This window comes from Rhinatrema bivittatum, chromosome 3, assembly GCF_901001135.1.
Source record: "Rhinatrema bivittatum chromosome 3, aRhiBiv1.1, whole genome shotgun sequence".
Taxonomy (NCBI): domain Eukaryota; kingdom Metazoa; phylum Chordata; class Amphibia; order Gymnophiona; family Rhinatrematidae; genus Rhinatrema; species Rhinatrema bivittatum.
In genome coordinates this window covers 311,201,755-311,226,153 of record NC_042617.1, presented here as the reverse complement: position 1 = coordinate 311,226,153, position 24,399 = coordinate 311,201,755, and the positions used below count along the sequence as shown (strand labels likewise).

Below are 24,399 nucleotides of genomic sequence, written 5' to 3'. Positions count from 1 at the left end.
TCTTCAAAAAGGATTTTTAATAAGCTCAAAACATTCTCTTTAGGTAATTTATTTCTTTGGCTTAACTCAGTATTGTTACACCAACCTGATCACTTAACTGCTTTGCATGAACACTGACGTGATCTATCGATGCTATGATGCTGCCGAGGGAATTTTTTAATGAGGCTTTTTTTCCTTCTGTGAGAGCTGACCAGATCTTATTCTTAACCACCCTTAACATTGCCCTTTAAAATAAATAGGAACAATTAGTTAAATAAAAACAATAAAAACTCCACTCTCATAGTTTCAAACTACACCAAATTCTCAGTTTAGCTTCTAAATTAATGCTACAGGTGTCCTGTGTCTTTTCAGAACCATATTAGTTATGTTAAGCAGTCTTAATAAAGCTAATTATATTTATATTATGCAAATTAAATATTGTTTTCCAAAACCAGAAGTCAAAACAATGTTTTTATAAACCCATCTGGTGACCACCACCACCAAACCCCACTTTCTGAAGGGTTTTTATCACTTTTTTCATCTCAGGGATACCCTACGGGTGGAATAACTCTCTTAAAATTCACTTCTGACCCTAATTCTAATTGTGGTCAGGTTACTGTAACCCTAAACAAGACCAGCACTAGCAAAGAAATGAACTTTATTAAATTTAAGTTTATTAAACTTATTGCCACCAAGTTTGCCAGAGTGCTTCCCGGGTGCTGAAATTAATGTGGGAACCTCTCTACATGCTCTCCACTCAAATGGCCACATTTTTTAAAACTTTAAAGTTGTTTATTTAGTTTTCATTTTAACTTAAAAAATTCTAAAAGGGCCTTCCTGCACTTCAAGGTGCAGCTGCCTGCAGATGTCTTTGCTGCATCCATAACATGCCAGGGGTGTGCCTAAGGCCCCCAGCACTGTATGCCCTTTTAATTTCGCAGCGTCAGCATTCCCATGACTGCTGTGCTATTGTTTGTAAGGTTTTGGGTGGACCCATGGACACTGTGGCTGCTGACCATGCCCACGGGGGGAAGTCCCGTGAGGGGCCACGGGTCAGGCTTAGCTTTAGGACACACAACACAGATAGATCTTTTTATTAACATTATTGAGGAGCCACCAGAGGTGGCAGTAGTGAGCAGAGATGAAGCCCGGCTGGGCTGTAGTCCCTCAGGGCTCTGGAACAGTGATCCCTCAATGGCTGTGCTGTAGTGAAGAGAAACTGAGATAGTGAGTACAATAAAGTATATGCAGGGTTCTGGAATAGAGCCTCGTTGGTTGAGTACTCACACAGCGGTTTCTCTTGGTAGGAATCACAGGAGCTGGAATAGAGGCAGGCCCTCGAGGAGTGAGTACCTGGTTCTAGGAAACAGCTCTGAGAGAAGTAGATGGTAACTCACTGATGGTTTGGCAGTGGTATCTTCCAGGCAGAAGTGAAGTCCAGGCAGCGAGTCCGGGAACATGGGCCCTTGAGGAACGAGTACCGATTCCAGACAGCGACCTGAAAGAGAAGAGAGAGGTCCCTGAGGAGTGGGTACCCCAATAGAGTAAGTCCAATAATGAAGAGGCAGAGTAGCTAGGTACAGAGAGCGAATCCCATCCGTAAGGAATCCCTTCACCTTGCTAACTTGATTAGCTAGCAGTAGTATAGGCTTTTTATATCTGGGATGCGTGTCGTCATCACAGGGGGATGCCCCTGAGGTTCGTGCCAAAGAAAGTATTTGAAGCAGGGCCACGCGGCACAAGCGCCCTAAGGCAGCTGGACAGCATGGCGGGAGGCAGCGCCCAAGCCGGACCGGGGACGCCGGAGAGGACGGCAGGCAGATGCCGCGGCAGCCAGACGTCCATCAACCGCGGGAGGAGTCGCCAGAGAGGTAAGGAGGGCAGAGTGGAGACGTCGGGCAGCAACAGTCGTAACATGCTGCTGCTGCTGCTGCTTTCTGGCTCCAGCCGCACAAGCAGCATTAATTTATTTAAAAAAAAAAAACAAATTGTGGCCCCCCCAGCTGCATTGGGAGTTGGAGAGGCAATGGCGGTCAGTCTTGCTGCTCGTTCCTGCTCTGGCCTGTGTCCGCTGCCTCCCTTAGGCCGCCAGGATCTCCGCAGGCTCTTGTGGCCCCTTCTGCCTCTGCTTTGTTTTTAAATGCATGAATAAATAGGCCCCTGAGTATCTCACCCAACTTCTTTCTTCCTATACCCTCACCAGACAGCTCCAAGCCTCCCAGCTAGCCATTCTTCCTTCCCCTCCTCTGGAATCTGCCAAACTGACTTCTGTAAGACTGGGTGCTTGCAGCTGCTGTGCACCAAAAATTCCATACAAGGTACCATTACCCCTTTGCCTCAAGCCATCATACCTCATTTTCTGGAAAAAAAAGCTAAGGCATGGCTATTCAACAAAGCCTTCCCCTTTTTCTCTCAGCAGAAACCTTCAGTGCTAAGACTAGATTACCCAGAACTAATTTAGACACCTCTGGGCTCCCATATTCAAGGCTCTTACTTTGCCTGAACCAGGTGCCAGCCTTATTGTTAATATATCCCTACTCTCACCCCTAGCTGCTGTATATTCCTGCTCCCCGCAATTGAGCCTCGATTCTGCTATAGATATTACCAGCACCCAGAGACAGTAAGCGACCTTGCGATTAATGTTACTGTGCTGTTGTTTCACATTCGATTGTACTCTGCCTTGTGCTGATGCTAGGCAAAAGGCGGAATATCAAATCTTTATGAGTAATGTCTATAAACAGTTCTGTCACTCAGTCTCAAAAAAGATATAGCAAAACTAGAAAAGGTACAGAGAAGGGCAACAGAAGTGATAAAGGAGATGGAACCCTTGGACTGCACCCAGAGGCAACTGAACCCTATCTGCTCCTAGTTCTCCTCAGACAGCATTTACATCTGAATGCCAGGGGTCCCCGTGGGGGGAGGATGAATCTCAAGGCCCTTTTGCAGTACCAGCCACTTCCCCTTCTCTGTAAACAGCACTGATAACAGGCCACAGTCTTTTGCATCCAAAACTCACACTGAGAAGCAAACATGGTTTCCAACTTCTTTACTGATGGTTGATTTGATGTCTGAAGAATATTTACAGCACTCAATTCAGAATTTGAAATAAAGCCAAGAAACATATAGACAGAAGAAAGATTAATACATTTGTGACTTCACTCTTCTAGTAAAGTCTTTTAATTTGCTTGAAGCCAGTTCCTTAGAAATCCATATCCTCTTTGTCCAAGTATTCAGCTTTTGAAGAAAGCTTACTCCTCCTTCCAACTTCCAGTTTTACCCCAGAATCTAGCCACTATTGAGTGGTTAGAATAAAGTCCCAGTACTTGATCAGAACGTAAGTCCCAATTCTCATCCCTTTCCTGAAGTCTTCTTAGATCTCCTGAGGAGATACCAGATGGGCACTTTCCTCTCGAGTGTAGCACACCAGAGTCAGCAGCAAACACAGTCCTTGAATACCTTCAGCCCTTGCTTGGATGCAAACCTACACTCCTCAAACTCTTACTAGGTGAAAGGCCCTTTTCCCAATAGAAAGGGAACTGATTCCCTGGTACCAAAGGCACTCAGCTCCAGGTGAAACAGAAATAGGCTTTTACATGTAGAGATGCTTAGGGCTCCATCAGATGGCCTCACTCCCCAGCCCTGTTTAGACATCAGCATTCCAGGCTATGCCATTCACTACTGCTCCTCCCCCAGAGGTTTGCAGGAAGTGTGTGTGTGTGTGTGTGTGTGTGTGGGTCTGGGGGGGGCGGGGGTTAGACCATGGGACGAGGAGGCAGTGTAGTTTTAATTTCAAGGAAGGAAGGATCTGTTTCAGTGTGCCCTCCAGAGTTAGGCCCTCAGCTTAGCAAAAGAAGGGAGAGACACTGCCCTGCCAGTTCTTGGTGATTAGGCGGGAGGGAAACAGAGTGATTTTTGTAATTTTTCCCAGACTGAAAGTGAGGATTTGGGCTGGTTTGACCTGCACCTTCTGGGAGGCTGTAATCCCCCTTTTCAGAGGTGCAGGAAGGACCTGTATACCCCTTTGACCCATCAAGAGGAGGTTGCAGTGCCCGGCAAGTGAAACCCCTTTTGGTATTTTTTTTTTCTATTTTGTGGAAAGGAAGGTAGTTTTTCTGCCCTCCCTTGTTTGCCCAGCGAGCAAGCTATTTTCCAAAGAGAAGAAGACCATCAGGAGACCCCCCAACTGGAGTTTCCACCCTGGGACATGGGGCACAGGCAGGTAAAGATCAGGAGTGCTCCTCTGGAGTCAGGTGCTATTGGGAAAAGGGACATCTGCCCTGGTTAGGCTACCCCAGCCCCTTGGGACAGACATTCGTTCTAAACCATGACTGGATTACAAGTTCCAGGTTTCAGTAAAAAGGGACACTTCCACAGAGGGACACATCATTTAAACTTTTACCACACCAAAGACAAGGATTCTGGATGTATTTGGACATTTCATTTATTCACTTCATTGATTTTCCTTCAATCAATATCAGTAAATATTTTTTGAACATCCATCCAGCGAGTCCTGCCTGTTTTGTCCAGGTCACATGTCCCAAAGAGCAAGAGTAACACACGCAGGCCCGTGCCTGGGCCACGAAGGTTATCCTTCACCCCCACAGAAAGAATCCCCCCCCTCCCCCGGGAGAAAAAAAGAGAAACCCCACGGAAATAAATTATTTTATGGCCTTTTAGAATCTGCACCATTCCCCAAAAAAGGGTTACATTCATGTAACCCTTTGCTGGGGCATTGCTGGTTCCCCCCCCCAGGGCCATAAAACTTTTTATAAGTCGGGGCTGCTCTTGCCATCCTTCCTGAACTTCCCAGGGAGTGAGCCTCTTTCTGTGGGGGAAGAGGAAATCCCTCTGTGGCCCACGTGATGGAGAGAGTCCCTCCTGATACGTGTATATCTTTCTGCTGTGGTGTTCTCCTCAAGTTCAGACAGGCTGGACTCAGGCTGGGTGTTGAAATCATATTTACTGATTAATTCCAAAAGGTCAATCACTGTCCCACACACATTCAACAAATGAAACTGTACAGCTGAACTATTTATACGGGGTCTCTGCTGGGGTGCTGGTGTCCATCGCTCCGGGGAGGGAGCTTGCCCCTGCCTACTCGTCGTGCAACAGCCCAGTAGAGGGAGAATCCTAGTGAGGGCCCTACATCACAAAAAAAGATCCTACCTGAGTCCAAAGTTCAGTCTGACGCCCACAGCCTGTGTCCCGATCCCCTTGGGGTGGAGATCCGATTGGGAGTCTCCCAAGGCTTGATGGTACAACCTTGAAAGGACCTCTCAGGGAGAGAGGCGAGATGTTCCAGTTCAGCTCACAGCTCTTTATCTCCTTCACCAGTTTATGCAGAAGGGTGAGAAAAAAAGCCTCCACACAAACTAAAAAGGGCAAAATCCAAAAAATCTCTGTCCAAAAAGTCTCATGTTGGGTAGTGCTGTCGCTGGTCTTGCTTCCTCTTGGGCAGCGATTCTCAACCGGTGTGTCACCAAGCACCGGCAGGTGTGTCACGTGCTGCCAGTCCCCCACTGCCCTTCCCTCCTCTTCCTTCTCCGAGCGAGAGACAGACGATCTTCCACTGCTGCTGTTGCCGCCCGGTCTATCAGCACGTTCAAGCCCGGATGGGAACGGCAGCAGTGTTAGTGGAAGCTGGCAACTGCGGCTGGGCCTTTTCTTCTTCCCGCACCTGCCCCCATGGCCCGGAACAGGAAGTGATGTGCAGTGGGGTGCACGGGAAGAAGAAAGAGCCATGCTGCATGGAAAAGTAGCAGCGGCAACATCAGCCCCGAGCAGTAGCGTGGGCCCAGAGCAAAATCAGAAGCAGCCGGCAATTGGCAAAGGAGACAGCAGATTTAGCCTCTAGCTGCCAATGAGATTCTTCTTTCTTGGCCTGCGGGGGCTGGAGAAGGAGGCTGCTGCAGTTACCATTTGTGCTCGGTGAGGGGAGGGGCAGGAAGTGAGAGATAGAGACAGCCAGCCAGCCTGTGTGTAAGTGAGAGCATGTATTTGATTGAGAGCATATGTGTGATTGAGAGAAAACTGGTCAGAGAGGTGATGTGTGTATTTGTGAGAGACAATGAAAGTGACTGGTCAGGGAGATGACTGGAGTGTGTGTGTGTGTGTGTGTGTGTGTGTGTGTGAGAGAGAGAGAGAGAGAAAGAGAGACTGGTCAGAGAGATGGCTGGTGTGTATGTGAGAGAGATTGGTTAGGGAGTTGACTGATGTGTATGTATGAGAGAGAAAGAAAGTGATTATGGGAATGAGAAGCCTGTGCATGTGGAGAAAGCAAGCATGGGAGTGAGAGAGAGACTGGTGCATGTGTGTGTGAAAAAGAAAAAGTGAAACCTGGGTGTGTGGGTGAGAAGCCTCTATATGTAAGATAGAACATGGGAGTAGGAAGCGTGTGTGTGTGTGTGTGTGTGCATGAGATAGAACATGGGAAGGTGACTGGTATGTGTGTGTGCGTGTGTGTTTGTGTGTGTGTGTGTGTGTGTGCGTGTGCCTGTAAGAGACTGGTTGGGAGATGACTGGCTGGGAGATGATTGGTGTGTGGTGTGTGTGAGAGACAGAAACTGGGCATGGGAGTGTGACTGATATGTGTATGTGTGAGAGACAGAGAGACTGGTCATGGGCCCTAAGGAAGAGGACTATGAGTACAGAGCTACAGCCACTACTGCTGCTTCTGGTGTGTGCAACTGACCTGTATGGAAGAGGAGTAAGAGAGCTGCTGGAGGGGGTAAGTAAAGGTGGCTTTTTAAGTTTATTTTTCTTGACTGACTGCCATTTTAATTATTGAATATTATGTGATGTGTCTGCTGTTTTGAAATATTTTATTGGTATTTGGAGAATTTTTAATAATTTTTATGAGTTGTTGGATGTTATTCTGTTCATAGTTGTTGTGAAACATTTATTCTGCTTATTAGTATAGTTTTACAATTATTTCTGTGTGGGGATCTATAGCAGCTTGGCTTGTTCTGTTTTCCTAATAGGAGGTGAATTGGTGTTTAAGGCCTGATTTAATATTTGTAGAGTTGCCTTTTCATAGGTAGGGTTGTTACTGTTTGAGTGCATTCCATAATACAGGTGTAACTGTGTGCAGATTAGTTTGTGTGCATTACTGCAGATCCTGGGAGTATGTTAGGTTGGTTCTGTGTGTGACTGAGGTGTGGTATTTTACTAGCTTGTAAGCATTTGTTTTAGTCTTATTTGTTGTGTTTTCTCAGAGGACATGCATTGGTGATAAACTGCTGTCTTTTCATAAGTAGGGCTATTGAGCCTGGTAGTTGAAGGAGTTTGAGTTGCTGTTACTGAGATGACACCAGCACCAGAATATCTCTTTTGTAGGGTTAGTTGTACGGGGAATGTCATAATTCTGCTTTACATCCATTATTGTGCGACAGGGGGGTTCCTGTGGATGCAAACTGTACTTTTACGTTTAGTCCAGTGATGGTCACATGTTCAGTGTGTCACACATGTGAGAACCATCTGTCAGGTGTGTCCCCACTGAAAAAAGGTTGAGAACCACTGAGCTAGGGAGAAGAGGGGTTGCTCACAGGTCTCCAGCCCCTGCTCTCAGGATCAGAGGGGGGGGGGGGGTTGCTCCTTTCCCAAGACACAGGGGGTTCCCCAGAATAAGAAAAATTCCTCAAAAGCTACAAAAATCTTCACTCTAAAAAAAAAAGGGAGGCAGACCCTCTCAGACAGGGAGTGCACTGAGAAGGGATCTCCTCTGAAAGCAAGAAAACTACCAAGCTCGGGTTAGTGGGCCAAGCTCAGCTGGGAGAAAAGAAAAAAAACAACACTCTTTACTCCTCAACCTCTAACTCAAAATGGCCACACTCTGTACTGCTCTAACTCTGCCTTATGAGCCAATCCAGTCAGCTCAGCGGAGAGACTGAAAGAGATTGGACAACCCCATGCTGTCACAGTCCACATGGTAAGTGACCTAGGGATATCTGGTGACAAACCGAAGGGTTGGTCACAGACAAAAAGGGGAAAACAACCAGAGACAGGAAGGTGTAAAATCTTCCTTGTCTCACAGCTGAGGAGATAGCACAAAGGACAGATCTTTTAAAGTTGAAACTCCTCTGCATTGGCTCACTAACAGGTCTGTCTCTGGGAGGAGTGATACAACTCTGCCAGAATCTTCCCTACCCTTGTTTTTACCATATGCAAAGACTTCCCAAACCTCTGTGCACAGTCCATGCAAGGTCTCACAAGGGAAATCTCCAAAAATGACTTAAAAGAGCAAAAACAAGGAGTAGGTCACAAAAGGAAGTAGGCCACAAAAGGAAGAAAACAGACAGTACATTTAAATAACAGGGGGCAGAGAGCTCCTGCCTTCGGAAAAATCCAAACTACGATCCACACTCCTAAGATGGCGCTTGGTGGTTGTAAACAGACAGAGCACACCATCTGCAGCTCCCACACGGCGGAGTAAAACCCAAGCCTCTTGTCACTAAACTATCTTTGCACCTTCCCATCTGGTTAGTTCATTCCTCCTGGTATGGAAAACCAGAGGTCCCTTACATGAAGAAAGGCTAAACGGGTTAGGGCTCTTCAGCTTGGAGAAAAGACAGCTGAGAGGGGATAGGACGGCTTATAAAATCATGAATGGTGTGGAATAGATAAATAGGAAACATGTATTTACTCTCAAACGGTGCTAAGACTAGGGGATACTCCATGAAACTAACTGGTAGTAGATTTTAAAACAAATTTAAGGAAATAGTTTTGCAGTCAAGGTACGATGAAGCTGTGGAATATGATGCCGGATGATGTGGTTATGATAAACATTGGTGCAAAGACCCACTGGGGTTCATTTCCAGTAGTGCCTTTGGTTTAACCCCTTTAGCTAGAGACAGGCGCCGGCCGTCCAGTGCGCCTACCATGTGACAGGGGCCAGCCAATGGCACGGTTACCCTGCCACATGGTAAGGGCAAAGGGCCATCGGCGCCATTTTTATTAGTGGCAGCCGACGGCCCGAGAGCGGGAGATCACTCCCAGGGCCCATTGGACCACCAGGTAATTTTAAAACATTTTTGGGGATGTCGGGAGGGTGGTGGAGGCTAAGGGAGCGGTTTTAAAGGGACGGGGTGGGTTTTTTGTTTATCGGCCGACAGCCCGAGCACGAGAGAATGCTCCTGGGACCCCCACTGGACCACCAGGTAATTTTAAAACGTTTTTGGGGGGGGGGTCGGGAGGGTGGTGGAGGCTAAGGGAGCGGTTTTAAAGGGTCGGGGTGGGTTTTTTGTTTATCAGATCGGGCACAGCCGATAAAAAAAAAACAAAAACGATCGGGCCGGATGAAAAAAAAATGCACGATTTGAATCAGAACCGGAACCGAACCGATTCCGGTTCTGCTTCACATCTCTAGCAAATATTATTGGGGACCCATCTCTGGGATCTCCACCCTTTGGGACTCAGGACACAGGCTGGGTTTTGAAGAATTGGACTCTTGTAGACCTCAGGTATGATTTTTTTCAGAAATAAGGGGATCCCACCCACACCTAGGATTTCCCTACCCAACTGGGAAAACTTATCCATTCACTCTAGGAGGGGTAGCTCTAGCCCAGGAGCCTGTACTGAGGACATCTACACAGAGATAGAGAGGGAAGAGCAATCTAGAGAGTGCAGAAACCAGTCTGAATACAGGTGTATTTTGGACCAGTTATTTCAAATTGATTGGACTTTATTTATTCTGAAGAAATCATGATAAACTTTAATTTTGAATACCCAAACTGTGTCCTTCTGGTCACTGAAGTATCATCAATGGGAAGGCATATAACACAGAAGGAAGGGGATTCCACTTCCCTGCCTGGGCCTTGAAAGTCATCCTTCCCCCCAACAGAAAAGAACCCATATCCCTAGGAACAAGAAGATTGGTGAATGAGACAGTTGGATTTAGCCTCGAGATATATAAATTCTTTTATGGCCCCAATAGGATTCAGTTATCACCCTGAGTTGGGGTTACAAATAGAATACCAGCATGCTGGATCCATATGTATATTGACCCCCAAATACTTTAAATCCACATTTATTCCATCATAGAGGAAAATGCTGCCAATGACCTCTCAACTGACCAAGAACATCCAAAGCTTCTGATTTATCTGGATTTAGTTTAAGGCCTGAGACCGCTCCATAGACTGCAAAAAGATCAAGCACTAGAGATAAAATGGCAGTGATGTCAGGTAACATCAGCAAAATATCATTTTGCTGATGTTACCTGACAGATAACAGGGCCATTAATCCAGCTATTTTAGAAGCCATCTTTGATTTAGCTAACAACATCTCGAGCTGGTGAACCAGCAGGAACAGCAGGAGGGAGAGGGGTAAAAGAAAATGGGTCAGAGTAAGATCCATTTATCCATACCGTGCCATAGGGTTAGAGTACAAAACTTCAGTACACTGGAACCTAAAGCCCTGAAACTGTATTTTGTAGAGTAGTTGCCAAAATCCTCCAGGAAACCCTGCCAAAGGCTTTCTCCTTGTCAAGTTCTTTGATAAGTGGGTCCAGAATAGTACCACTATGACACTTTTCTAAAACAGCCAAAAGTCTACGAACATGAACCATGGAACTTCGCCCCTTCATAAACTCCACTTGTCGCCCGCACCCCCCCCCCAAGACCCAGGGATGATAACTTTCAATGCGAGTCATGGGTGCACGTGTGTCCAGGGACACAGCCATTTTATAATATACGCGTTTAATATGCGCGCATCTTATCAGATAACCTGACGGCATGCACATATGTGTGCGATTTTTAGTGGGCACGCGCCTGTGCTCACAAATGCCACTTCTACTGTGCTAGCGGGGGAATTTTAAAAGTCACGCGCACCAATGCCATTGGTTATTTTCCCAGCTCGTTCCCAGTTCTCCCTGTTAAGGGATAGGAGTTCCAAAGTCCCCTAGTTCCTCCCTGTTAACCCTGACCTTTAAAACCCTGCTGATCTATCGATATGTTTTTGTTTTACTTCTTACACATCATCCAGAGCAAAAGTAAAATTACGAGGCAGGGGACCCCGGTGCACGCCAGGGCACGTAAGTATTTACGCACAATTTTCATGGTTAAATCCCAGAACATCCATGCCCTGCCCAGACCATGTCCATTTCCCGTCCCTTTTTAAAAAACATTTCATTTGGGCACATCGTGGCAAGTACGCGCGTATCCAGCCGGCTTTTAAAAATCTCGGCGCGCACCAGCCCAACATATTCGGGCATCCCCTAATTTTGGTGCACGTCGGGCTTTTAAAATTCACCTTTAAGGAAGGGAGGAGATTGTTTGGACAATTAGTGAACACACTTCATATAGATTTTAATAACAAGGTTCAAAAGTGAAATAGGCCTATAAGGCCCTGTGACAGTAAGATCTCTTCCCGTTTTGGGTAGAACTACAATAGTAGCTTCCCGCAAAGTTTCGGGCATTTTCCATTTTTTCGAATAAGCCGCGCAAACGCGACAAACAATGGGCTGAGAGATTTATAGAAAAGAGGATGGAGGCCATCTGGACCCGGTGATTTGAAATTTTGTAATTAAGATATGACCAAACCAATCTCCATAGGATTCAGAGGGAAGTTTAATAAATCCAACTGCTGCGTGGACAATTTAGGAAACTGTACTTTTCTCAGAAATGCCTGGATTTTATTCTATCAGAAACCTCAGCTTGGTATAAAGATTGGTAAAATGCCTTAAAACACTTATAGATATCCTTTGCTAATCTTTTAAATTCTTCCCCTACATTCCTTATCTGTTTTATAAATGTGAAACAGCTTTTGCTTTAACCATGTTGCCCATTATTTTCCTTGCTTTATTACTAAACAGATAGAGCTTATATTTGAGTGAGTATAATGCTGAAGTAGTCCTTTGAAGTAATTTTCATTTGAAAGCTTTTGGACAGCAGAAAATTTGTCCACCATGTCATGAGGATCTCTACTCTTCAACCCTTCTTATACTGCTCCATTTCCGTAGTCAGACTGAGAATATCTCAGTCTAGTTCTTTTGTCTTTGCTACAGCATAACTAACAATCTTCCCCCTAAGGACAGCCTTTACTGCTTCCCAGAAAAGAACTGGGCTGTTCTTTGCATAGCATTATTGGCCTTAAAGTCAATCTATTCCTTTTCCAAGACCTCTGGAAACTGTTTATCCAAATAAAGCTATGCTGGCATCTGCCATTTCTTCCCTATAGTGCCCCCCATTCCCTGCCCCAAAATACAAGATACTGGACAATGGTCAGAGTTCCCCAGAGTCTCAATTACTGAACAATGAATCTTAGAAAGAAGCTACTCCGAATAAAGTAACTAATCTATGTGGGACTTTTTAACCACGTGATCTGGAGAAGTGAGGGAAGTCCTTCTCCATTGGGTGTAGCATTTTCCAAACATAGAAACATAGAAATATAGAAAAAGAATACCCTTATTTTCTCCCAAGGCATTTACCCCTATAGTTGAACTCCTATCCAGTTTGGGATCACAAATACAATTCAAGTCCCCTCCTACTAGAATTGGAGAAGGTTCCAAAGCAACAATTTGTGACAGAACTTGTGCAAAAAAAATGATGATCATATTGATTTGAGGTGTACACCAATGCCAAAATATACTTTTTACACTGTAATAAGCCTATTACCAAAATAAACCTAGCATTAGGGTCAACAATAAACCTTTCCATTTGGAAAAGTAAGTTCCTGTGAATCAAAATAACTGTTCCACTGGTCTTTGCTGTCTTTTGTGCTGCAAATACCTGATTTACCCAATATCTCTTCCTTGGTTTGTTATGTTCTGTATGGGTCATATTGGGTTTCTTACAAGAAGGCCACATTGAGATAAAACCTTCTCCCTTTTTACTGGAGTGCCTAAGCGCACCACATTCCAAGTTAAGCACTTAAATTGGATCGCCATCCCAAATACAGTATCAGAAGCATAGCATAGCTGTTCGATGTGATTCATTTTTCATGAGTACGAACTGCATCCCAGTGCCTTCAGTGCCACTTGTGCTCTTCCCAGTAGTCTAAAGATAGCCAAACCGCTAGCAATAGATACTTCACGCGAGGGCTCCTTAAACTCCCCCATCCTTCCTTTCCCTGAATCGCTCTTTATTCCCATTTTCTTAACCCCCATATCCCCAACCCTTAGCCCCTGCCTCCCAGCCTTCTCCGTTCCACACCCCCCCTAACCACCTCCCCACTGTGTATTTCAACCCGAATTTAAAACTGCTTTTGAGTAAGAGAGAGCAGGACTCATGAAGTAACGTGTTCGGGTGCCATCTCCCAACTCGGGGCCCCAACACACACCAAAATCTTCAAAATATACAGATGGATATATAATCTGAACACCAAAAAACAGTCAAATCCACTCAGTTCCAAAACCTTAGCCATGATATGCATCCCTCATGATACCACAAGTGGCCTGTCCTAGCCCCTGAATGTCCATCAGTCTCGAGATGGGGTTTCTCTGTGCCCGTGCCACCAAGCATTCTCGAACCAAGGTCCCCATAGCGATATAATAAGTATGCGTGTAACTGCAAGCTCTCCAATCTGTGAACTTTCTGTCATAAAACTCTTTAGTCCAATAACGTATTCTGATGCGGCACCGTGAATCAGAATCTAATTTTTAACACCAACAACACTGAGTAAAATTTCTGAGCCGTGAATGAGGAACTGTCACAACTATAATCGTGTCGCCTTATCCGACACCCCATCATTCGAGCGCAGCATCAGCATAACTCTGTGTGGCTTAACAATTGTACTGCAGTAATAAAAAAAAAATGGATTCAGAACTTGCACAAACTTCAACTCAGAAAATAGGAGAATGCTGACATAAACCTACCCTGAAGGCTCCCACAAAAACATGGGGGGAAACTAGGGTTGATGCACAAAAAAGCTGATCTGTGGGCTCCATTTTACACACTGCCCGTGAAACATTTCGCTGCTTCCACTTTGTCACAGATCTGAACTGATCCACCCTGCCAAACCTGCAGTCATGCAGGAAATTGCAATGCGAACCAAATCTGTTTCTGCACTAGTGCGAACATATGGGCACAAATTCCTTTCGCTTTTAGCAGAGAACTTATATGAATAATTTTGGAAAATCTGAATACTTTGATTCTGGTAGCACAATTTATTTTTCTTATGGTAAGCTTGCATAATGGACTGTTAATGGGCATAATTAAGTAGTTTAGCAATAAACATAGAAACGTGAAGGCAGAAAAAGACCATATGACCCATCCGGTCTGCCCATCTATCCAATCAATTTAGTATTATAAGTCCCATCACTTCCTTTGAGATCCCTTGTAAATTATCCCATGCTTTCTTGAATTCAGATACTGTTTTTGTCTTCACCACATCCACCGGGAGGCTGTTCCACACATTCACCACCCTCTCTGTAAAGAAATATTTCCTAAGATTACTCCTGTGTCTAACCCTTTTCAACCTCATCTCATGACCCCTCGTTCTAGAGCCTCCTTTCCATTGAAAGAGGCTCACCTCCTGTGCATGGAAACCTTTGAGATATTTGAAAGTCTCTCTCATACATCCCCTATCTTGTCTTTCCCCTAGGGATATACATGTTTAACCCCATATGCTTTAGAATGAAGACCACTAATCATTTTAGTAACCTCCCTCTGGTCCGACTCCATCCTGTTTATATCCTTTTAAAGGTGCAGTGTCCAGAACTGTACACAGTATTCCAAGTGAGGTCTCACCAGGGACCTATACAGGGACAATATCACCTCCCTTTTCCTGCTGACCATTCCGCTCCCCCTATGCAGCCAAGCATCTTTCTGGCTTTTGCCGTCGCTTTATCCACCTGTTTGGCCACCTTAAGAACATCAGATACAATTACCCCCAGATTGCTCTTTTTCTTTCTGCTTAGAAGAATTTCACCTCTACTACTTACCTTTCCCTTGGGTTTTTGCATCCTAAATGCATTACTCTGCATTTTTTTAGCATTAAATCTTAGCTGCCAGACCTCAGACCATTTGTGTGTGTCTGTCAGGGTGTGTGCACATTGTGCATATGCAGGCTGAATATAGATGTGTGTGTGCATGCACGGGGCATGTTTATTTGTGTGTACATGTTGCTGGGTGTGTGGAAGTATGCGTGGGCTTTCATGGGGACAGCTAACAACACAGCGCTTATTCTCCTGGGGTAACAGCCAACAGCTGAGAAACTCCACCAGTTAATTAACGAGCCATTGGACTGGAAAATGGCTAGTTAGGTATAAAAGCTGAAAGCCCTGTTCCTTACCCGCCTTCCCTCCCCTGCTTAAAATCAAACCCAGAAAATGGAGACACGCATTATATATTTATTACACTTTATTTTTCTTTCCTCCTTTCATTTTCCTTCCTTTTTTTCATTTTATTTTTAATTTTTAATTTAAACTCAGCCCCATTTGCTGCCACTGACCTTAACGGCTTAAATTAAAAATCAATGTAGTGTGCATGCTTGCCAGTGCCAGCACTCAGCGTCTTACGGAGCTTCACAGAAATATTACCAGCTCCCTCGCTTCTGCCATCGCTGTACTCTGCTTTTTTTTTTTTTTTTTTACATTTTGCAACATTTATGTTTTTAATAACATCAGAATGGTTTTGACCTTGTGCATTAAAATTAGAAGCTACAAAGAGAGTTGCAGGTTCTCTTCCTGCCGTGTTCAGAAATTTCTCTCCTCCTCTCCCAGTCCCCATCTTCTTTCACTCTTTAGCAACACATCCCCCCCTCTCTCTCTCGCTCTCTCTCTTTTTTTGTCTGTTCTGCTTCTCTTTATCTCTACCCTCCCTCCTCTGCTGCTGCACACCACTCTCCATTCGTCTCATAGTTTCCCTCTCCCTCTATTTCCCTCTTTCTTTCTCTCTCTCTTCCCCCTTTCTCCCTTGCTCTCTCTCTCTCCCCTTCTGTTACTGTAATCTCCCTCCATGGTCTCTCTCCTATATCTTTCTCTGTCTTTGTTCCCCACTCCCTCTCTCTTCTTCTCCTTTCTCATTCTCTCTCTCTCTCTGGCTCTGGCTCTCTCTCTCCATCTCTTGTTTTCTCAAACCTGCTTTCTCTCCCTCTCTCAATCTCTCTCTGTGTCTGCTTATGGAAAGTTTCTTTATTGAATAGGGACCCATGTGTCTGCATCTTTTGTTAGCACCCCTCTTTCTCTTTCTCTGTATCTCTGTCACCCTCTTTCCTTGGTGCTGTCTCTCAGTGCTGGTAAGAGGAAGCAATGTTTTTCTTTTTTTTTTTTTGTTCACTCTGGCAGTTTTTTCCTGCCCCCTTTGGGCTTTCGGCCAAGTCAGAACCAGATCTGGGATCCGGTGCCTTCATTCACAACCACCTGAGGACGTTTCCTCCTATTTTCAGTCTCCTCCCAAATTATTTTAATCCAGTAATTGTGGTGACAAATCCAGAACCCTGTAACCATGGGCCCTAAATCTGGCCCCCTAGATGTCGCCACTGGCACAATGACCCTCTCCCCTCCACCCCAGAGGCTATGAAGGCTGCCCCCATAGCAACCCCAGCCCCAGGCGACCTGGGGAGAGGAAGTCTCAAGCTGGGAATCACGGCCAGTACCCTCCACATAGAACAAAGAATTTACTAGAAAGTGGGTGGGATCAGAAGCCAGGAGGAGGAGCTCAGTGAGCTGCCATGTCCAGCAGAACCCCAGAAAGAGCAAGCAAACTGCTGAGCCCAGAGAATAGCCCACATAATCCAATGATTTATGAAGGCGCATGGCCTGTTTATTTGTACCTGTATAAAAAAAAATATTGATCGGCAAGGCAAAATTAAATCAAATGTTTCACTTGAGACTAGGAGGGACAGGGAGACAAATTGGCTTGCTCAGGGTCACATGGAGTCAGTGATCTAAATGGTTGGGCTGCAACTTCCTGTTGGCTTCAGTACTCTGTCACCACAACGCAGGGTCAGGAAGATGTTTTTAAAGAACTTCTGTGAACAAACCAAGTTCATGATTAAGTCCCTGCAAATTTTGTATCAATATTTCTACAACTAAATTCACAAAGCAAATGTGTAAATTATCTTTTTTAAACTGTGCTCTTCCCTAAGTACTGCTGAGGTGTCACTCTCAGCTATGACAAGGCAAAGGAGATTAGAAACTATCTCACCTTCTGAGATCAGAATCCAGCTTGCCTCAGGGTTGGAATATGTCCCGAAACCGATTCGGGAAGCATATTCCAACCAGGCCCGTCTCCTCTCTAACAAATATTTTTGTTTTTCCTCTCCCCCACACCCTACTGCTGGTCCATCTCTTCTCACCTCCAAACTACCTTCAGCCTCATCACCTCCCCCTTGCTGTCCCCAGTCCCACCATCAGTTCTCTCTATCTCCTCTTTTGTCTTTCCCAATCTTGACTTCTTCCTTTCCTCTCCCTCTGCGTCCATTGCCCCATATTCCCCTCATCACCTCTGTCTTTCCTCTCCATCTCCTGGTTTCTTTCCCTCAGTGCCCTCTCTCATCTTCCATTTCTCTGTACTGACCCTCTGGGCTCATTAACATTAAGGCCCTAGTGAACTTCTTTTAGCTGGTGCAATATAGGTGGCAATTAGTAGGAGGTGCCATTCATAGGCAACCCCTTTCTTTGAGGGAGTTGGATGGCTTTGCCCCTGGTGAGGCAATAAAAGTAGCTCTCTGCTGAGAGACTGGAGGCAGTGGTTTTGGGTTTCAGAGTTAGGGGCCAGTGCAGGAGCGTTTTTCTTTGTTGGATTTTGGGCCTGCTTAAAGGATCCAGGCAAGCCCTGCCTGAGGTTCCTGAGCAAAGTCGGGAAGCTGCACTATCAGTCCACTGGCTGGTTGGGTTTGCCTTTGGGTTATTTTGGGGTTTTGGACAATTTTCGTGGTAGAAAACCTTGTAAGACCCTTGGCTGTTACCTGGAGAAAGGGCACGGGGAACCTGTGGGGCCCAGGATAAGGAAGATCTGCTCCTTTGTAATCTTTTTAGGGGAACATAGGAATAGTGGTAATCTGATTCAAGGATCTTCTGGTAATTTTGGACCCAGGCGTGGGGAAAGGGATTTTAGTTAGAAGAACCAGGAGGAAGAGTTTTACTGCCCCCTTCCTACCTGAGGAGGAACATCGAGAGCTGAATGCTCCGGAGAGGATCCCTTCCATTGTAGGATTCGCGAGGAGTGAGAGCAATTGAGAGTGTGAGAGCAGAACTGTGAGTAAGACCAATCTGAAACCTATTGAGGGCACCTAATTAGAGTCTTCACTCCTGGGGAGAGAGGAATTGGGACTCTCTGCAGAAACTGTTACGTGTGCCGTCCGCAGCAGACCCACAGCATGGTCCCCTCACCTTTCTACAGTGACTCCAGCTTCTGGTTCCTCCTCGCTGGCGACGGTGGGCCGTCAGCTCCGTCCTCGGGCCTCCCATGGTGCCTCTGGCCCTGTCACAGTCCCTGGCATTTCCAGTCCTGCTACCACTTCTCGTCTGGCCTCTCCACGTGGCCTGCAGAGGGACGCTGCTACTTGCGCTGCGCCCCTTCCTAGGAGTGCGAGCGTGCACCATTGATCCTTAAGTAGGGACCGTGGCGGGAACCTAGCCGCGGCCCCTGATGATGTCAACTCAGCTACAGTATTTAAGCTCAGGCTCTGCTCCCTAGCGTTGCCTTTGCAACAGGTCTCCTCACTGGTCGAGTACTCGTTGCCTCCTAGAGATTCGTGTCATCTCTCCGTTCCTGTTCCTCGTTGTTCCTGGTTCCTGTCTCCTGTTTCCCTCCTTACTTCATATCTCGGCTTGACTACACGGACTTTGACTTTGCTTTGCCTGACTTTGCCATTGACTCTCTCCAAGCCCAGACCTCTGCTTCGCCTGACCACGTCATTGACTCTCTCCACGGCTGGACCTTGGTCTTGCTTGACTACGTTCTTGATTATCTCCGTGATCAGACCTCAGCCTTGCTTGCCACTGCCTTCAGATTGCCGCCAGCCCTGACTCAAACCTGCTCTTTGACGCCTCTCCAGCTTACTCCCTGAACGTGGTTTAATCAGGCTTCGGCCTTCTCTTGCTCGAGTGCCCCCTGTCTACCTCCGTTACATTGGCGCCCGAGTTTCCGGGATATTACCCAGTTCAGAGTAAGACTGTACCATCTCTCACCTGCTGTCTCTGGGCTGAACCAACTCTTACTTCGACTACACACTGAGGCCCACCTAAGTCCTGCCGGCCCCTGCACCCAAAGGCTCAACCCGCGGGGAACGAGAGCTGGTATAGGTGAAGCTCCAGCGGCCTCTGTCTATCAGCCCACTCTGCCTGCCGACGGTGGGGACCCGTAGGTCTTTGCCTACGGGTTGCGTCAACCCCACCTCGGCCCAAGGGTCCACCTCCGGCGCAACAGAGACTGTATTTTACCCCTTTTCACCAGCATTAGAGGGGGTTTTCCTGCCCACGCAAGGATACCCTGCCTACCTAGGATCATCACTTATCCAAGCCCTGGAGGGTGAATGCTTCCCATGCCCTGGTAACAGAGACCCAAGCACAGATAGAGGGAAAAACTGTTACAAGAGATCATCTGTGGTGCTAAGGACTGTGTTAACTGTGAAATACACTCATTCCAATCCACCATCAGTAAAGTATTTAATTTGGACACTCAAATCTGGGTCTCCGGTGTGTTGTTTGGTACTTGCAGCACTCACAGAGGGAAAGAAAGTATATATCTCTAAAGTCACCCCTGTCACTCCGGGCACAGAAGGACCCTTTCCCCCCATCCACCAACAAAAGACTCAGGCCCTGGGGAGAAAGAGACCCTGCAAGAGCTAGTTTGTGTGACCCAGCCCCCAAAAGAGACAAAAATGTCTTTTATTGCCCCATCGGTGTGTATCCAGCACCCGGGGATGGGCTTACAACTCTATCTTGTATTCCTCCTCTCCAATGCCCCTCTCACCCTTTTATCACCCCCTCCTATATCCCTTCCAGGCTCGGGTTATTTTAGAGTTAGGGTTGTTTTAGGTTAGGTTTGGGGTTAAGGGTATGTTAGGATACAAGCCGGGTTGGGATAAATTAGATTGTAATAAGGGCTAGGTTAGGGTTAGGTGTAGTTGGTAGGGATTATGGGGAGGTTACAGATGGCTTTAAAGTTAGGCAATAGGTGTAGGTGTAGGACTGGGTTAACTTTGAGTTGGGGTAGAATAGAGTTAGGGTTAGTTTCAGAGGCTGGTTTATATTGGGGGAAAGGAAAGGGGGTGGTTTAGGGTCATGACAGAATTAGTTTTCAAAGGGATAATGGTTGAGTTAGGGGTAGCATAGGATAACAGTTGGGTTAAGGATCTCCTGCTGAATACAGATATAGTGCTAGTGAATGCAGCAGAATATGGCAGCAAGTGTGTCACTTAAGCAGATGTTCCTACTCGGTGAGTCCTTTAATTCTCTGACCTTCTTCGATGTAACAAAATGAATGTTGATCCTGCTTATTTCCTGTGGCTTAAGCTATTTGGCAACTATTGCATTTTTATCCTCTCAGTCTGAGCTGTTTTAAATGACATTGCCGACTCCAGTTAAGGAACTAATGAGACAATGGACTGTCTTATGCACCTGACCTACAGTCTAGAGTGGGAGCTCCTGATGCAGCAGCTGGGCACAGCTCTCAGGGCTCACAGAGTGCCCACATTACTTCCAGGAATCTCAGAGATAATTAGGCAGAGGGGACAGACTTCTCCCGTTCCAAAGCTCTCTGGGTTTTGTAGTCGTATTTTCTGCAGGACCATGAATACAAGAACCCTTGCTACATTTTGTAGTTCTGCGTCTCTTGTTGAGAAAATCAGGATGATGCAAAAATCCTCTGAAATAGCTGAGCCACTAGCCCAGAATCTGACGACCGTATCCCAAGGGATTCTGGAACTGAAACTACAAGGCTCAGTTTGTGCTAGGTCTGTTCAGCCAGTCCCAACCAGACATGGAACAGGGCTGGCAACATATATATATATATATATATATATTTTTTTTTTTTTTTTACTTACAATCTTCCAGATGTATACTGACAACCCAGCTTTCTACCGACATATGATTTACCATCACCATTTTGTGCACAGCTGGATTTACTGTGCCAAGAATCACCCCTTCATGCATCGAGGAATAGAATCCTAGCCTCATGGCCTCGTGCACAGCCTAAGCCGACAGTATGGGAGATGCAGACCCCGTTGCTCATGATGTTTGCATTCACATGAAATTATTTTTATGGACATGTCATGTTAGAATTGTTTATTGATTTATTTACTTATATTTTACTGACAATAAATTTACTGACAGTTGGCACATAAACCTGGGTTTTATACATTTAAAATAGCAAGTACATTTTTGGAGGGGGGTAATTTTCAAAGCCATTTTAAATGTATAAAACCCAGGTTTATGTGTCTACATGTCTTGTTATAAAATTGCCCAGCATTTGTGCGCATAAAAATATGCACAAAACCTGATTTCATGCGCACTTTTATGTGTAAAGAGAGGCATTCTGGGGAGGGGGAGGGGGAGGGATTGGATTTATATGCACACTTTTGATTTCTAAAAGCCTGTGCAAAAAATTAACATGCACAATTTGTACCCTGCAAAGATGTTGTCTGGTGATTTTGTGAATGTTGTTTTTTTTTTTTTTGCATTATTTTCAAAGCGAATTTATAAACAGAAGTTTGATTTGAAATATGGTGTAACTTCTTCACGTGCCCACTATGTATGTTACCCACAGTGTTACAAAATTACCCTTTGTGTATGTTGTTATACCAATGTCAAAAACATAGGAGACTCCAGATGCCTTAGGTCAGAACGGTGGCATCTGGAAACAATCTCTGAAAAGATGCAAAAAAAAGCAAACCAAAAAACCAAGCGAAAGAAAACGTGTCCTCCCCCTCTCTGCCTTTTCCATGCATACTCATAGAAACAAATACATTATGCGTGCTTGCGCGCGCGCGCGCACACACACACACACACGTGCGTGCTCTTTATTGTTCTTGGAATTGCAGGATCATTAAGTAGATAAATCTGCAGGCTGTGGACAGGAAGCAGTTCCACGTGAAAAGCCTGCGTTATCTGTAACTCATTCGGTAAATGAGGCTGCAGACAAACTCTTATTGCAAACAAATAATCTAAATAATGTCTGAGCGCATACACAGTGTAAGAACCGTTTAACCAATTTATTTATGAAATGTGAAACTCCTCACACATTCTCCTACTGACGCAAAAAGATTCGCACTTTCGCATGCCGACGTTTATTTTATTTATTTTTTTGATTTAGATACCACCTTTCATGCATTTCATAATAGATTACATTCAGGTGCAGTAGGTACATAAACACATTTAGTTCTGGCACTCAAACTCACGTACTGATTAATCTCATACACACACACACACACACACTCACCACCTCACATTAATCTCACACACACACACACACACACACACACTTACCACCTCACATTAATCTCACACACACACACACACACACACACACACACACACACACACTTACCACCTCACATTAATCTCACACACACACACACACACACACACACACACACTCAATTGCAGCTACATACAGTCTCACATATCCAAGCAGTAACTCATAACTCATCATCCAAACTCCTAGGGTAGGCTTTAGCAGTAGTAGCATCCTGTGCAAACAGCAGTAACAGTGCCCTCACCCTTCACTGGGGGGGCAGGGAGATCCAGAGTACTGAGGGTAGCAGTGTCCCTGAAGTGGTAGCACAGAGGTCTCAGTGGCCAGAAGGTGGCTTCTCCCTGGAGTGTTGCGGCGGTACCCCTGAAGCCAACCCTGCACGCACTGACCCTCCACACGCTCAGTCACCCTTATTCACATCTCCTGTTTTTCCTTATTTTAGCAAGAAGTATAATCTACCCGCTTTTGGCAATTATTGTAACATTTTCATCTCCTCGATGGCTGTTGGGTGCCAGGGCATTAACCCCCACCCACCCGAATATAATACAAGTTCTCAGTCTCAATCAAAATGCCAAGGAGGACCATCTTCATTTCATAGCTCAGATCCTGCACTGGATCTTAGCCAAAAATAAGCCAAGATCATAATCTGTCTCACATACGTAATCAATTACACTCACACTTCAAAGACGGTATCAGGTTGCAATTCATCTCCCACATATACTCAGATCTCACACTCACAAATTATACTTATATTTGCTTTCACACACACATTCACCTCACACAGATGATCACGGCTGTCCTCACTCACACACTCACAGCCCAAACACAAATACGCACAGTTCCACGGCATCACTCCCTCAGGTTTACAAAATGACTCCTGACCACTGGAAACTCGTTGGGGGGTGTCCTGTTACATTTTATTTTCTTTTTTTACTACCACATCTTGGGAATTTGTGGTCTTCATTTCCCATGAAGTCAGGTGAGTGCCAGCTTTGCCTAATTAGAAATTCAGGCTTGGTTGCCGGTTTTAGAAAGAGAAAATCATGGGGGAAATGTGTCCTCACATATACCGGTAGCCAGTAACCTGCATAGGTACTTTACCAAAGAGAGACATTATACCTCTGTATTTGACTTTTCCTAGCGAGAAAGATTCAAAGCAGAAGCAGCATCATTAATAGAACTTCTATCTCCATTTAAGCTAAGGTGCAGCAACCTTTGGAGGACTATGGAAGTCATTCTTTGTGAGACGTACATTCTGAGCTGAATTGGTGAAGAGTAAATAAATCAGTCCTGTTTGGAATCACTTTGGATTGCCAAGTCTCTTTATTTGAGTCTTCCAGCAGCGAAGCACCGTACAGGGACTACTAACAAGAATATTCTCCCAATTTTGAGTAGCCATCTGAGATCCAATTCAAGATCTATTGATCTAACAATCATGAACCCTGAGCTGTTCAGGTCACCTTTGAACAACAGGCTGTGTATGATCTGTTAAAGGTCATCTCGTTTCCTAATTTTGGAAAAGCATGAGCCACCACATAGATTTTGGTTTTGACTCTGGTTTTGCCCCAGGAGCAGCAAACACAAGGTTCACTTTACGGCTATTTGCTAAAAAATAAAAAAAATAAAAAAATGGTTCTATCGAGCTCCTCTCTTCCCAAAGCCATCATTCGGTAGCCTAAAGGTGAAAATAGAGGAATACAGGGAAATCCATGAACCATCTCTTTCAGGAAACACTAACACAACTCATATTGGAAAATGAATGAAAGGCTCATCATTTAATGTAACAACAAACTATCTGGGAGCCCCAAGTCAGCAGGGTGAGGTATGCAAAGTACATTGCATACATGATGCAGTTATGCAAAGTGGCAGCAGCAGTGACCAGGTGGTGAGCTCTACCTCTAATTTATATGTAGAATCTGAGTTGGCTCAGGAATTTGTTGTTGGCTTGTGCCTCCTGTTTTCTTGAGATAAACTTTCAGTGTGATTTTGTAGCTTTGTCTTTGCCCATCATAGGGTCCCTGGCTATGAGTGAGCTGAAGATATTTGACTTGTTTGGGACAGGGGT

The 24,399-nt window shown here is 45.3% G+C and overlaps 1 long non-coding RNA gene across 1 annotated transcript in view; it reads left to right on the top strand.

Moving 5' to 3' along the window:
- The window catches only part of LOC115088768, a 44,091-nt gene extending 20,472 nt beyond the window's left edge, over nucleotides 1–23,619 (top strand). Inside the window, exon 3 of the long non-coding RNA XR_003855856.1 lies at nucleotides 23,533–23,619. This is a non-coding gene — a long non-coding RNA (uncharacterized LOC115088768). The remainder of the gene's footprint in view (nucleotides 1–23,532) is intronic.
- The last annotated feature ends 780 nt before the right edge of the window (nucleotides 23,620–24,399 follow it).